Below are 7,524 nucleotides of genomic sequence, written 5' to 3'. Positions count from 1 at the left end.
CTTCTGACGTGTCAGGTGTTCTGTGGGGAGGAAAGCAGCTGGAGGGAGCTTCAAGAGTTGGTCCAAGTACCTGGAGGATGTTAAGGAACCCAGTTATAGTTCCCGTTGGTGAGTAAGGGAGCTCAACACAGAATAACTTCCCTGCCATTGTGAGGTTGAGTTTAATCTTTGTATTGATGATGCTTATATTTATATTACAATCATTCCTGATTATATAGCACCCCCATAAGCACAGAACCTTACTTTTTTGAAAAATAGGTTTTATTTTTTGTTTTTGATATTACTATAATAGGTTTTATTTTTTGTTTTTTATATTACTATAGTATCCTGTGTATTCTTTCTCTGTGACATTACTATAGTTCCCCATGTGTTCCTTCTCCATCCATTTCCAGAGCACTACCTCATATGACCAAGTATTTTTTTTAGAGAAAGCACAACTGATTGATGAATTGAAAAAGTCCCCAAACAGGTGCAATGTGTAACACCTGTGCACTTCCTACCTTCACAAGTAGGTAGATGGGGGTGGCTTCTCTTTTGAGATCATTTGATTCTGAATCTTTTAACAAAAAGTTGAACAAAGACAATAATAATCATATCTGCAAGTGTATGTAGCATTCTTTTTCCATAGTGTCTATAGCATTCTGTCATGAGAAAGATACATTTCAAGAGTGGGACTTTTTATACAACTGGCAATACCGTACCTCAATCTCAAGGAATCAGAATCATGGGTCAACCAAAGGGAAAGACACATCATAAGCGTAAGTAGGCTACAACTTATTACCAGCATCACATTGCTCACATGAAACGGCATAAAAGATTATCAGAGATGTTTAACTGGGAAAGGAACAGGGCTGCTTACGGAGCAAGAGGAAGGCATAATGGATAACCCATATGTAATACTGGTGTCTATGTAGTATCAAGATCTAAAAGAAATTTGTGTTGGCTGGAGCCCCCATGGGACATTTACAGGAACACAGGTACAAGATGGAAAGGATCAGTGACATCACAGATTTATTACTATCTAGCCAGCACTGAAGTACATCCACTGTGGTTAATAAAAATGTCCCCAGAAAGCAGCATTTTTCAGTTCACGTAGCCCAGTATAAATGATTTGTGAAAGTAATTAAGAAGGGGCAGCTGGGTGGTGCAGTGGATAGAGCACCAGCCCTGAAGTCAGGAGGACCCGAGTTCTAATCCCGCCTCAGACACTTAACACTTCCTAGCAGTGTGACCCTGGGCAAGTCACTTAACCCCAATTGCCTCAGCAAGCAAAACCAAACCAAACCAAACCATGTTTTATTATCTATCCAAAAAGTGTTACCTCTTTCAAAGTAATTACCCCAGGAAAAATACCCTTATTTTAGTTATTTGTTATTCAGTCATGTCTAACTCTTTGTGACCCTATTTGGGATTTTGTGGCAGAGATTCTAGAGCAGTTTGCCATTTCCTTCTTTGTAATATTCTCTTTAAAATGTAATCTTCCCTGGGAGCAGGTTTCTTGGGGGGGCTTCTGAGGGCTGCCTTCTTTTCAGTTCAATAATCACCCCCAAATACAGCCAGGAGTTATAAAGTCCAGATCCAGATCCTTGGGCCGGTTAGCTTTCTTAGAGGCCTCTCTCTCTCCTTGGTTCCGAGAGCTCCAGCTGCTAGACCTATGCCTCTGCCAGCTTCTGCCTCTAGCTCCCACCTCTAGCTCCTTCTGAATCCAAAGGTTTGTGCTTCAGTCTCCAGCCAGCACAAAGGTGGAAGATGGAATGAATCTGCTCAGCCTCCCAGAGCTTCTAGTGCACTTGTCCTTCTGCACCTGAGAGCTTCTTGCTTATATGCTCCACACTGAGTACACACCAATCATTACATCACTAGGAAACCATTATTTGTTGTAAGATTAAATCAGTGCTAACCTAGATTTAACCATTGTCTCTTCAATTCCCCTTGTATCTGGTTTCAAGTTCTGGTCCATAACATCTCCTTGTAGGATATTAAATCAATCATACTGAACCATGCTAAATTAGATAACTATCGTTTCTATCAATTCCACTGACTTAGCACCTTGTTTCAAATTCTGGCCCATAACATTTCTCTAGCTCATTTTACAGATAAGTAAATTGAGGCAAACAGAGTTAAGTGACTTGCCCACAGTCACACAGCTAGTAAATATCAAAGGCTGAATTTGGACTCAGGGCCTCTTGACTCCAGGAGTTGCACTCTGTCCACTGTGCATGCCCTCCATAGCTACCTTAGTTAATTATTGTTATCAGAGTTATCATTATTATCTCCAAAACATGGAGAGAATTCTTTGGGAACTGATTTTAGAGCCATCACTAGTCATTACTTTTGTGCCACATTTTTAAACTCAGAATCAGATTATCTTCTGTGGTCACTCAACTCTCATCAGATTTGTACCAAATGGCTATTTCCAATCACCAAGTTCAACTGCAAAGGAAGAAAATTTAACATGTTAACAGCGCTAACAGTGATCCAGTTTTTCCAATTACCTCATTTACATTATATTTGAAGGCAATGGTAGAATTAAAAATAGCTGATACTAAAATAGAAAATCAAAGATTTGTATCCACCAACATTTTGAAAAATGCTTGTGATTTTTAAAATTTGTCTTTGAAATAGTGATTATGCTACCTTTGCACGGTCAGGATATCACGGCCCTTAAAAGTCATAACTCACCTGGCAGGCAGTGCCTCTAATACTAGTGAATGCTAGAGGTGATGTTTTTGGTTTTTGTTTGCCGAGTTCCTTTTATTCCTTTTAATCTTTCCTTTTATGCATGCCTGGGTTGGGTTAACAATGTGTGATAATAGGGTGCTAGTATGTGGGTATAATTATTTGTTTGATTAAGTGTAAGGGGTTGTTCCGATCTGTATTTATGCTTGTGCAAGGAGAATTTATTCATGTTACTCATATTAGCATTATATCTCCTAAATATTAATAGAATTGTCCAATGTTGGGTTAGGGATTTTGATGAATTAATGGTATTAAATGACAGATTAGTTTGAGCTTTAACGCTTTCTTAATTGGTGGCTGCTTTTAGGCCTACAATGTTTTGTATGTTTATCATTATCATCTAAGTAAGTTTGTTTACTATCAAAAGAGTTGTCCCCCTTTTGAGTAGCATTTAAATTTAAGTTTAGTTTGTTAGTACTTAAGTTAAATTTAAAGTTGAACTAAAATTCGTTTTTTGGATAACCAGCTATCATTAAGTTCAATAGGCTTTTCACCCCTATTGTAAGCCCAGTTGTATAGGATAAGGCATGATAAGATATAAAGGGCTTAAACTTATAATTTACAATGTGTGCAATTTTGAGAATTTATTGTTATTTAAAAATAGGATGTTAGGTTCATAAATTTTGACTTTAGAAGTTATTTTCATGGCCACTCAGTCCCATACCTTCATACAATGAGTTTAAGTGACTTCCTGAGGGTCCTAACAATAGTAAAGTAGCAGAGCTGGAGTGGGATCTCTTTGACTTCCAGCCATTGCTATTTCCACATTTCCATGCTGTATATTTTTGTCTTTTGACTTTTCTATCATTCTAAATGTGATTTTTATATGTATTTTTCTTAACATTTGGAGGACTATTTCCTTGTTTATTTCTGTAGCTTAACTACAGTATGTGTTAAGAGAATCATATATAAAGTTTGGTTTTTGCTGGGGTTTTGGGGGGGTTTTACTTGTAGTGTTGCCGAAGTTTTTTTTCCTAATTAGGTCCTTAAATGTTATTTAGATACCTCCTTCCCTTTCCCACTTATCTTCAGAGATTCCACTTTATCTAATGTTTTTCTTTTACCTAATACCTAATGTATTTTTTCCTTCCAAATGTGTCATATCACCACTATTTGCTTTTTTGATTCAATTACACCTAGGCTTATTCAATTTTATTTTCCTTTGAAAACGTTTGGGGACTAGAGAACTTGCATTAGGAATAAAAGGGATGAAGTCCTGCCTAAGATACATCCTGGCTTGTGACTCTGAGTGAATCACTTATCCTGTTAGTGCTACTGGCGTGTTCTAAGACTTCAGAGAAGATGCCAACCTGCCCTGGTAGCCTGGCATTTGAGAATTCTCTATGTTAATGAAACCACAAGCACAGACCTTATTCCTACTCTAACAATTGCTACTTGACTTGATTTATTCTGTTATGTTTCTTTGCTATTGATGTTTTTAGTTTTGAATATTATTTTGCAATTACCCCAGTGGCTTTTTTAATCTATCATGCTTTCAAAAAATACTGAGTCTTCCTTTAACAAATGGAATTTAATTAAAAAAACTACCCACTGATATTTTCATTCGGTTAAAATATATTTTCACTATTGCTTTAATATAATCCTCTCTGGAAAGCAGTGGGAGAATTACACAAATAAAATGCCCGAAATGTTCATATCACTGAACTCAAGGGATTCTGCTGCTAGGAATATATCCCCAAGGAAGTCTTTGACAAAAAGGCCTCCATAGACACCAAAATATTTATGATAGCGTTTATTTAGTGATAACAAAGAACTGGAAAAAATAGTGCCTATTGATTGGGGAAATAGTTGAACAAATTGAATGTGTTGTTAGGAATGAGGAATACATGGATTTAGAGAAGCATGGAAACACTTATACAGATATAAAGTGACATGAGCAGCAGAGTCAAGAAAATAACAGAAACAATAACCGCTACACACTACAAAGAATGTTGCAAATCTGCAAAGAAAAAGCTTGACCCTGAAGAAGAGATCTGACAAGAAGCTTCACCCTACTGTTTGGAACCGAGAGGGAAGGAGAGCCATCCATGGGTATGGATCAATGCATTTATCAGGTTGTTTTTTGTTCTATTGATATTTTGCTGAGTTTTTCATTTTTTCTTTTTAAAAAATGTCATAAGGGATAGTTCTCTTTGAGAGGAGGAAATATAGGTGACATAAAACCAAAAGTTATCACTATAACAATCCATTAAAAACAACAGTCATAAAAAACCAAAAATACTTTATACAATTAGGATAGAAATGACCTCAAATTCATTGGACTGCCAGTTTTATAGATTTTCCTCTCTCCTCTGCCTCTACCCACCCAGTTTTGAACATTAGAGCATTAGCTTTCTCTAGAGCTGTGATAATCCTTTCTTATGCTTCAACTGTCAAAGATCACTGAAGAGCTCCACAATTGCAACCAGTATTTCAGTACTCTGGGATATGATGCAGCAGGTGGGTCTGGTGACTTCACCTTATTCATGCAAATAGGGTGAATTAAAGGGAAAAAAAACTCTTTCTAATCTTGGGTTTTGACTTAATAGATTCTGTCCTTTGTAGCTTGTTCATCACCCCATCCCTTTCCTTTTAAAATCCTCCTCTGTCCCTGGATACAGCACGTTATTTCCTTTTGTCATCCTCACATTTCCTTTAGTTCATTCTAAACATTAGCTGTGTTGATGATACTTTTATAGGCCTGTGTCTTTAACATACTGATCTTCCATTCCCTGCCCTTGCTTCCATTACTAGGAGTACTTTTTAGAAAATCAAAGCAAGGGACAGCTAGATGGCATAATGGATAGAGTACTGGCCTCAAAGTCAGGAGAACCTGAATTCAAATGTGACCTCAAATATTTAACCCTGATCAAGTCACTTAACCCTGAGTTTGTGAGTTCTCTGTGCTTCTATTTTAGGCTTATCATGTAATTCCCTTTCCCCCTTCTCATCTGAAATGTTTTTATATCTCTAGAACTTCCTATTTCTTCTGTGCTGACTTTTGTAGAATTGTAGGCAATCCTTTTTCGGAACCATTTGAATTTTTTTCTCTTAAAATCTAAGGCTTGTGTTAGACCGCCCACCTTTCTTCTTCACTAAAATTACAAGATATCCAAGATTTCTCCCTCAAACATTCCTATCATTTCTACTTCAGCACTAGTTCCTCTTTGGGGTAAAAACCAGGTCCAGAATAGCAGTTTCCCTTGTTTTTGAAGGAAGGAAATCATTACTGAGACAAGCCAATAAATGACTCTCTCCTCTGATTTTGGCAGAGATTTGGCAGGTGTCATGGATAACCATCTTTCACTGGAACATTACCGTGCCTCCAGCTAGGCTTCTCATCTATTTCTGGAACTTCGATTTCCTTTTCCTGTTGGTGAAGTCTGTTGTATTGTTCAGTGAGAACACGCTATCTGTATTTGCCTCCTTTGGTGCAGGAGGAGGAACACTGCATTGGGAGTCAGCGTACCTGGTTCACAATCTAGCTGCGTTCTTTTGTGGCTTGGGTGAGTCACCCACACTCTTCCCTAGCTGCAGAATGAAGCTTTGGATTAGTCTCTTTTCAGCTCTACATTTACATTACCCAGGTGCTCCCCTCACCACACTTCCTCATGTTCTTGTTGAATTCTTCACATAAGTTACATAGATTTTAAAATGCTATTATTACTGTTCCTTTTTAAGAAGGCATACTCTTTTAGAGTGATATTCCAATTAGGAGTATTATTCCTTGGGACCTCACTGATACCTCATGAGGCCAAATTTATCTTTTTGCATCCTTATTACCTGTAATTTGTACATTTTGACATGAGTCCACTGCAAGCTCCTTTCTTGGATTTTTTAAACTTCTGTGAATTTCTGGGCATCTCTTTCGCCATTTGTATTAATAATAACAATAATAACTAGCATTTATACAATTCTTTAAGAACATTACAAATATTTAATCTTCACAACCACCTTAGGAGGTGCCATTTCACAGATAGGAACCAATGAGAGCAAACCAAATCTCCTGACACTTCCATCTATTTAATCTATTATCTTATTCACAGCCTCTCTCTTTCAATGATAAATTGCTAAAGAGTAGGCTTTCATTTCCTCATATCCATTCAATTCCTTATAATTTGACTTATGTCTACACCTTTCTACTAAAATTATTCTCTCAAGGATCACCATAACTTTTTTTCCTCCTATAATTTATAACCCTTAAAAAAATTTCTAACCAATATAACACTGTAATAACTTGTATGGTAATGATTAACATTTAAGTTAGTTTCAGTGCATAAACTCACAAATATTTTTCATACCCTCATCCCTAAGTCCTCCCCAGGATTGTTAGTCTACTTAATTTCCTTCATTCATCCAATGACATTCAAATGTTTTTTTCCATTATCTTTATTCAGATTTCTGCTGACTCTAAGATCTAGCCACCTCTAAGCTCCCCTAGAGTTCCTCTCCTAAATCTCTAATTGCCTGAGCATCTTCATTCAGATGTCTTTCTGGTACTTTTATCTCAACATGTCCTACATTAAACTCACTATGTTCTCCACTAAACGTGTATCTTCTACCCAACTTTCCTACCATCTTCACAAAGTCACTAGGCATGAACGGGTTTTGTGTTATAATTTATATATATATATTATATTTATATGTACTGTATATAAATTCCTTGAAAATATAGGTGATCCCCAATGATAAACAGGTTTTTAATTAGTTTTTACATATAATATATAGTTAAACGCACACACACAGTATATTTTTCTTTGGAAAAATAATGATCCCCAGTCATGA

This window comes from Antechinus flavipes, chromosome 1 (assembly GCF_016432865.1).
Source record: "Antechinus flavipes isolate AdamAnt ecotype Samford, QLD, Australia chromosome 1, AdamAnt_v2, whole genome shotgun sequence".
NCBI lineage: Eukaryota > Metazoa > Chordata > Mammalia > Dasyuromorphia > Dasyuridae > Antechinus > Antechinus flavipes.
The sequence above is the reverse complement of the archived record's forward strand: the minus strand, read 5'-3'. Positions refer to the sequence as shown.